The following is a 9,668-nucleotide window of genomic DNA, read 5'->3' as shown; positions in this document are numbered from 1 at the left end:
AACAATTTCTCACCATTTATAGCGAATTGTTTATAATTACAAACTACCTTCACAAAATATATTTTGTTAATGTATTTATATATATATATATATATATATATATATATATATATATATTATATGCACACACATTTCTATGTTTTGCATTATATATCTTCTATTTTTTATTTCTTCTAATTGTTTTGTTTGCTATGAAACTCATCCGTATCTCAAGATATTTTTTCTGTTACCACAACTTTTGTGCAATTATATTCAAAAGATATATGTCAATTAAATATTTTTATTATGATATTTTGAATTTTTCTACCTTTTTAAATATTTTTATTTATTATATATTTTCTTTTAACAATGTCAATTTAAGCATATAATAACATAAATATTTATTTACTAGGTAATATAAAAATAACTTATTTTTTAATTTTATTATTATTAGTTTTTATTTCATTTGAAGAATTCTTCTATTACGTCAAAATAATCTTTATTATATCTCAATCATTCAACGAGATAAATATTTGAAATTTTTTCTTAGATCTCTAAGGTTTTTTCATATTATCTATATATTTTTTTTCTTATTGCGATTTCATTCAACTATCTCTTAAATTGTTTCCATATGATTATTTTTTTAATTTTTATTTGTGGTTTATTTTTATCATGCAGAATATTGTTTTTATATATTTTATATAATTATTTTTATTTTCTATTATTATACGTGTCATTTTATAACTATAATTGTGTAAATAACTTTTATTTACTATAATATAATTATTCATAAATCGTTATCTATCCGTTGAGGATGAAGATAAAACAAAATTTTGATATCCGTTAAATTTAAATATGAAACAAAACTCATTTCCACTCATGTTGTCATCATATTGTATTTTACAACCTCTAACTTAGTTAATTACTGTTAAAACCAAGAGTGGTCGTGAAAATATAATTTTCTAAGCTACTATTATTACCAAGAAAGCATCGGAATATTTATGCAGCGGTCATTATATAAATACACATAGCTATATCAGATTTTATAGCACACAAACTACCAAATTATTCATGGAAACCCAGGGTGGAGATAATGCTTCACAATTGCTTCGAGCTCAAATCCATGTCTGGAACCATATTTTCAAATTCATAAACTCTTTGTCTCTGAAGTGTGGTATTGAGTTGGGGATAGCAGATATCATACACAACTATGGCCAACCTATGCCACTCTCACAACTCATTGCTTCATTACCAATCCACCCTTCCAAGACTTCCTTTATTAGCCGCTTGATGAGAATTCTGAGTCATTCTGGTTTTTCTCTGAACACCATGGCACCCCAAATGAGCCTGAACTCATGTATATGCTAACTGATGCATCTAAATTACTCTTAAAGGACCACCACTCCAGCATGACATCGTTGCTACAACTCCTAGTTGATCCAGTTTACATTAATCCATGGTACCAACTCTCTACCTGGTTCACAAATGAAGACCCTACACCATTTCATACTGAATATGGGATGACAGTTTGGGATTTTGCTAGGTGTAATCCTAAATTCAACCACGTTTTCAACGATGCCATGGCTAGTGACAGTAAATGGGTTTCTAGCATAGTGATTGAGAAGTGCGAGGGAGTGTTTAATGCATCACAGTCATTGGTTGATGTTGGAGGGGGAGCAGGGACAATGGCTAAGGTTATTGCTAAGTCATTCCCACAACTAAAATGCACTGTATTGGATCTGCCACATGTTGTTGCTGACTTGGAAGGAACTGAGAACATAAAATATGTTGGAGGAGATATGTTTAAAGCAATTCCTCATGCTGATTCCATTATATTGAAGGTAAATATATTTGGTATCTGAGTATTCATTACACTTTACAAAATTTACTTAATGGTTTTTGTCTTGCATCGAATTGGTGGATCATATGATGTGGTTATTTTTGGTTTCCCCTTTTTGATTTTGTCATTGTCATCATTTTTTCTTTGAAAGCAGTGGATAATGCATCTCTGGAAGGACGAGGAATGTGTGAAAATACTGAAAAATTGCAAGGAGGCAATAGCTAGCGAAGGAAGGGTTCTTATCATAGACATGGTAATAGAGAATAAGAAGGAAGACGCTGAATTAACTGAGATGCAGTTTTTCTTTGATATGCAGATGATGATGATGTTCAATGGAAAAGAAAGAAATGAGAAAGAGTGGGCCAAACTCATTTTCTCTGCTGGCTTCAGTAACTACAAGATTACCCCCATTGGTTCAAATTCTATCATTGAGGTTTATCCATAGGGTGTTGTATACGAGTGTTTGACAAGAACTAAACTATCTATGTCTATCATAAATTTCTGTATTTACCTCTTCTCTGTTTAATTTTAGCTTTCTGTTCTTGTTTATCTTGTATTACAATCAAATATGAGTGCGCATCGTTGTGAAATAAGTTAAAGTCAATAAATGGTAATGAATGTTGTGATAACCTTCACGGTACTTCTTTCTTCTCAAAATATTTAGGAGAGTTTTACTTCATACATAAGATTAACCAAATTACTTTAATTATATTGTTAATCATAGCACTAAAAGAAGTAGTACATTACAATTATGGAATGTTACATTATATTCGACACTTTTAAGATTTAACTTCGTCTAATAGGTTTCAATTTCAAGAAAAACGAAGTGTTTCGAAACGTGATCATAATTTTTTTTTTTTGCAATTGTAATGACATAGTGAATTTTTTAAAATATTTGTACAATTATAGGCTTCGAGTCTTTAAAAAAACTTAAACCTATAATGATAGAATCCAAATTATTCTTCTCAAATTAATTCAATTAGCAATTAATCTCCAGTGTTTAAGCTACTTAAATTCATGTAATTAGGTTATTAAATCTTTTGTAATTATGTTGTGCATAATTACATACTTGATTTATGGACATTTTGTTATGTATATATACAAATCTCTAATGCATAATAAGACAAACATTCAAATCATCTTTCTCTCATACATGGTATCATGAGTCTCTCTTTGATCCATACCCCGCTTCTTTGTGTTTCACGTTGTTTGCTTCTTTCCTTTTCCATTCTGCGTTACACTCCAAGGCTTTCTCTTGCACCGCCGCCACCCTTAACTATTGTCGCACCTTCCCTCTGCCAATAACTTGCTTTTGTAGCCTCCTTCCCATCCTTCTCCAACTCGCACAATGCCCGTCCTCTTTCAGCCCCACAGGACACCAATCACTCTTATCCTCAATATGTTCAAATTCATCATTCAAACAATTGTTCTGGCACCGACCGTAACCGCAACAATCATGGTCACTCTAGCGGACGTAATCAGTGTAGAGGATCCCACTTAAATCGTTCATTTAGTTCGAAGGAAGTCGGCATTCTGGGTCGGCATCCTTAGGCCCACACTGCCACAACTTCCCCAATGCCCATCGACATTGCACTGTGATGCACACCATGTCCATGACAACACATGGTACATGGACACTAGAGATTCATCTCACTCAACGACATCACAAGGTAATCTCATGTCTTATTCTAATTTGCGCCATTTAAATCAAAGACTAATTATTGGTAGTGGTCAAGGTATTCCAATTCATGGTTTGGATCACATAATCCTTCCTACATCAAATCACCATAAACCTCTCATGAGATGTGATAGTGTTGGCGACCTCTATCCAGTCACAAGTCTCACTCCTTTTGTTGGTCTAGCTAATAGTGTTTGGCATAATCATCTTGGTCATCCAAATTCTTGTATTTTGCAATATCTTCGTATGAATAAGTTCATCACCTCTGAACCTTTTGAATTAAAAAACTACTTGAGATTTGTGTCTATTTGGAAAACATATTAAGTTGCCTTTTGTGTCATCGAATAATGCTACTTTGATGCCTTTTGATATTTTACACAATAAGCTTTAGACATCACTTGTTTTCAGTTTCTCTAGTCCTCGCTATTATGTTTTGTTTCTGGATGATTACTTTGATTTCCTATGGGCAATTCCTTCAGGTACTAAATCACAAGTTTTTGAAAAGTTCACATCTCTCACTAATCAAATTCAAACATAATTTTTGCAAAAAGTTAAATGTTTTCAATGTGATAACGAGCATGAGTAAGACATTGCATTGTTTAATCGATTTTATGATGACAATGGTCTTCTTTTCCGGTTCTCTTATCCTCATACTTCTTCTCAAAAATGCTAAAGCAGAACGTAAAATTTGAACCATTAACAACATGATTTGTATTCTCCTCTCTCATTCATTCATTCATTCCTCCATCATTTTTGCATCATGCCCTTCAAATGGCCACTTATCTCCTTATATACATCCTCAGAAGGCCTTGTCTAATCGGTCTCCCACTCAATTTTTGTATCATCGTAATCCCGTATATATGCATTAACAAGTTATCTTTGTTATGCTTTGTTCCTTTTTCCTACCATTAACAAATTACAACCACGATGGACTCCGTATGTTTACTTGGGCTATCCCTTTAATCACAAAGATATAAATATTTTGATTTGTCCCAATGAAATGTAATAATACCGCGTAATTTCCTTTTGCCCATATGTCTTCCTCCCCTATCTATACTAATGATAGTTTCATTCATGACATACATCCCTGGCCTAACTATAACCCGAAGCCTTTGCCTAATCCACATCCTGCAAGATTACCCTCCTTTTCACTCAACACATCAACCTCCACAACCAGTTTATCTACCTCTCTTACTTCATACTAGCCTTCCTTGCCTCTGAACCTGATAAGTTCTCATTTTACGTATAATTGACATGCACTTTAGCACTTATCTTAATTAATTCAATTGCATATTTTATGGATTATACTCCCTTTTTATTAGAATTTATTAAAAGCATTTGAATATGAAATTTTGTCTCCACATCTCAAGTAGAGAAGATGGTGCCTAAGCCATACGAGGAAGACTTCACCATGCATGACGCAACCTAAAGCACCATGGTTGGAGCCGAACCATGGAGGAAACCCACAATTGAAGAAAGCTTCATGATCAAATAGTATAATAAGCATACAAGTTACAAGGAAACTCTCCATGGAAGGAAAACTCACAAGATTAGCCACCATGTTAGGAGCTGCAACCAACTCATATTTTTTATAAATTAAAGGTAGACCCTTTGTTTAGTATACATAATTCCATCTAGGAACTTAGACTCTCTCTATATTCTCTCTTCACTTGTGAAACTCTCTTAGAATTTAGAGAAGACATGAGGAAGGTGCAGTTTCTCCTAGGATAAATTGTTAGAATCATAATGAGTTGCTGAACTTTCAAGTGTTGGAATTGGATTTAACTATTATCAACTTATGTACAGGTACTATTTTACAGTTTTATTCAATTTTTCTTTCATGTGTTAGGGATTTAATTCACGTTTCATGTCTGATGGACTTTCTAATTGTCTGTTGCATATATAACTTGAGTTAGGCGGAAGTTAATTCATCTTATAGATCCAATTGAGTCATTTAGGGTTGTTAGGAGGCAGACATGTCCTTATATGACTTAAATGGTGTAAAGAGTCTCAATCATTAATGCAAAGAGTTCATTCATCAAGGGTGAGACATCACACTGAGTTTGAATGTCTTTAGGTGTTAGTGACCTAGACATGGGCCTAGGATTACATTAGTGTACTTCTAGAAACAATGAATGAACGCTGGTAATCCCAACACACCTCATCATATTTGAGTAATGTATTTATTTCTATTTTGAATTCTTGATCACCATCATTTTACAAACACACATATATTTTCACAAATCCTAATTGTCTGATGAGTTTTTGATAATAAGTTCACTAGTGCATGAAGGGATTTTGGCAGCGTTTATTTTTGTCATTTTGCCCCAGTTCTGGAACCGAGGCATATTAGGACGAGGTAAAAAAGGTTAGCTTTTTGCCTCGAGTCTCAACCGAAGCAGAAGCTCCATATTCTGTCTCGGTTCTGCTGAGAACTAAGGCCATATGTGCCTCTCTGCATTTTCAACATCCCATCTTCTCCACCAGAAATCCTAGGCAGCCACCATGGTTCCACCACAGCTCCGTTAGCCACCGCCATGTCCGAAACTCACAACCAAAGATCTATAGCCATCACAATCTTCTCCTTCATTGTAAGAGCCATTTGTGGATCGTGCCACCACCATGGAACCTCCATGTTCTTCATACACTAAAATGTGAGCACCACACTTGCATAAATGCAAACAAAAATCAACTATCTGCAGCAAATCACAAACCCTGAATCACAAAACTCTTAACGCTACCGCACAACACTAGTCTGCCACACACCTGCAACACAACGAACTAACGCCCACTTCACAAGCCCGAAATCGCACTCCGCCAAGCTAGAACACGAATGAGCCAAACGTCAAGTAGTCGCGAGTGGTCGGAGTGCAATAGCAGCAATGGAGATGGGTGGCTGAGAGAGAATGCGCACGCGAGGAAGAAGAAGAAAAAAATGATTCACAATTTTTGAATCGTAATAAACCTTTTTGCCTCGGTTCAATTTTTAACTGAGGCATAAAATAGTTTTTGGCACCGGTTCAATTCCACCTAAGGCAAAAAAAAAATTTTGGCCTCGGTTCAATTTTTAACCAAGGTAGAAAATAGTTTTTGGCACTAGTTCAATTCCACCCGAGGCTAAATATCACTACCGTAGTGGCATTTTTGAAATATTAGCTAACTTTTAGGCTTCGAGTCTTCAAAATCGAGGCATATTAGACCTTTTGGCATCATTTTTTTTAGAACCGAAGTAGAAAGACGTTTTCTGCCTCGGGTATATACTGAACCAAGGCATAAAAGTTGGAAAAAATTGCAAAAGTGTCATCGCGCCATTTTATGCTTCGGTTAAGTGATAACCGAGGCCTATAACACGAGTTAAAGTAGAAAAACTGCACTAGTGGTTTATCAAATCCTTGTGAATAGGATACTTGGAACTATAGTCGAATCAATACACTTTATGTGTGATTGATCTCGAACCGAGATGCCATCAAGTTTTTGGAGTTAAGAAAGGGTGAAGGACACAATCTGGTGTCAAATCAATACATTTTATGTGTGATTGATCTCGAACTAAGATGCGATCAAGTTTTTGGAGTTAAGAAAGGGTGAAGAACACAATCTAGTGGAATTCACAAAGGGTGAAGAATAGAAACTAATGGAAATTCTAGAGGCCAATCAAAAAGCTATGGGCTAGACCTTGGCTGACCTGAAAGGAATAAACCCTTCCTATTGTATGCACAAAATTTTGATGGAGGAAATTACCAACCAATAGCTTAGCCTCAAAGAGGCCTTAATCCAAATATGAAGGAAGTAGTAAGAAAGTTGGGATGAAAGTGGTTCACAATGAACATAATGAATTGATCTATACAAGAATTGTCACAAGGTGGAGGATGTGCATTGGCTAGGAACGTTAATCAATCAACTAAAAAATACCATTTTCCATTACCTTTCATGGATCAAATGCTAGAGAGATTGGTCGGACATGCCAAGTTTGGCTACGATGAGGACTTAAAATAATGATGACCTTGGTTAGGTGGTAGTGCTTTTTGATAGATCTGTGAAGGCTTCCAAACTAAGGAAGGATGGAGAAATTACGTGGGCAATGGCTTTGGTTGGTGGCGAGGAGGAATGATGCTTTAATTCAGATCATGTATGGGAATACAATGTCGTGGTAACAACAACACCTGATCAAGGATGTGGAGACCTTGATCTAGGCTTAAGAGATACCGGTGACGAGATAGTGGCGATCTGATGATGAGCAAAGGAGGTGACATGGTTCCATTGAGAGAGTGGGATCTGTAAGAGAAGAGAAAGAAAAAAGTGAGATAAGAGAGAAGAGAAAGGAAGGTTCCATGGGGCGGTAGTTGATGGAATCGATGGAGATGAAGGTGGAGGTTCTGGAAATAGGTTTGTAGTCATGGAAGGTCACAAAATGGATGACACCGACAACCATAATGTTCCATATGTTATCTTTGTGCTTAAGGTAGACTAGGGTTTCATCTAATTGATGTGGATTATGATTTCATCTTTGTGGATCAAGCTTCGTAATATAATTAAAAACAAATGTGAGAGGCAAGGCAGAAGTATGAAAGGGAAACTAAAAATTAAAAAAGAATTCGACAGTTAAAAACGTGACATTTTAAAGGTGAAATACAACAATTTTAAAAAAGTACATTTAAAAACCTCATATTTTACGTGTAAAATGTAGTAGTTATTCAATTGTCGTATTATACTAAAAAAATGGCTCTTTTAAACAAACAACTTATTAAAACCACCAGAATATACATGATCTTTTGTAATGGTGGCTAAGCATAATTATTTTGTTATCAAAAATTTCATGAATTAAAACCCTAATATAAAGCAAAAATATTTAGAAAAGGATGATATAGTAATCAAACAATTTGCACCAGAAAAATACTAACATATATGTTGAGGTTTTGGGTTTGGCCATTAGGTGTTTGAGATTGAGAAAAATTGAGAGAAGAGAAAGTTATGTTCGGGAGAGGTGAAAACCTATACCTAAAATCTTTTTGCATACGAGTATATTATTTTTACATACGAATGTTTCTTTTGTAGGTAATTTCTTTTTAAAAAAAATTATATAATTTTTTATTGTATTTATTTTCTACGGCCACTTTCGTAGAAAATTATTTGTATAAAATAATTTTGTCAAAGTTTGTTGTAAGACCCGTAGAATTTAATTAATTAAATAAATAAATAATTAATAAATGCGAGTAGAGAGAGCATTTATGACATTAAATTCTGATTGGTATGATGTGGATTAGTACTAATTCAAGTGGTTGAGAGTACTTTATTGTGTGATAGGACTTCAAGTCCTATGTATGCCATTTATGTGTTATTTAATTATTATTATTTCAATAATATGTTTGAGAATGTTGAAATGATATAATACGTGAATTATATTAGTTGGCAAGAAACATGAATTGGCATGATGGTTTTGTATTGATGTGGCATGGGTGTGGTTATGGGTTCAAGCCTTGGAGAACCTAAATTAAACTTTATTTTTGGCTATTTTAGATTTGGCTTGAATATGAAAGGGTAGAGGAAAACCCTAGCAGCCAAGGAGAGCTCGAAAACCATCATAAGATAACCAATTAAATGACATTAACCATGGTCTAATTGCATTTTCGTTTTAGACCATTAAACCACATTAAGCCCACTTTTAAAAGGCTAATTAGAGGTAAGAAAAAGGGTTTTGGTGGGCAGTTATTGTGGTTGCAGAAGGGAGAACGAAAACTTGAGTGTTTGTGAGGATTGAGAGTGTTGAGGGGAGCTTTGGGGCTGAATTGAGAAGAACCAAGGAGGGTCATTGGTGATCAAAGGATAATTTTCAAAGTTCTAAGCAAAGGAGACCAGGTTAGGGAAGCTTTACGCGTTAAGTTTATGATTAATTTTGATTGGTATGATAATAAAATACCTTACATGTTAACCTTATTTTAAATGTGATTGGCATGCTGAATTTGGTAAGATTTTGTATGAATTGTTGTATTCCAATTAAAGTGGTGATTCTGGAAAATTTCCAAAACCTGTCTGGTCAGCGATGAACTGCCGCTAGACGATTCTTTCTTCTTTTAGGCAATTTAGGGTTCCTTTAGAGGAACCACATGCTAGAAATAGTGTAAAATATCCTGTTGGACCATTGTTGACCAAATCTTTGTCCAGAGTTGATTGGTT

The 9,668-nt window shown here is 34.6% G+C and overlaps 1 pseudogene; it reads left to right on the top strand.

The window, feature by feature from the left end:
• Positions 1-1,045: 1,045 nt before the first annotated feature.
• LOC114170491 lies at positions 1,046-2,413 on the top strand (annotated as a pseudogene).
• Positions 2,414-9,668: the final 7,255 nt, after the last annotated feature.

The sequence above is a fragment of the Vigna unguiculata genome, chromosome 11, assembly GCF_004118075.2.
Source record: "Vigna unguiculata cultivar IT97K-499-35 chromosome 11, ASM411807v1, whole genome shotgun sequence".
In the NCBI taxonomy this organism is placed as follows: Eukaryota; Viridiplantae; Streptophyta; class Magnoliopsida; order Fabales; family Fabaceae; genus Vigna; species Vigna unguiculata.
Note: the sequence above shows the minus strand (reverse complement) of the source record. Positions and strands in the feature narration are given on the sequence as shown.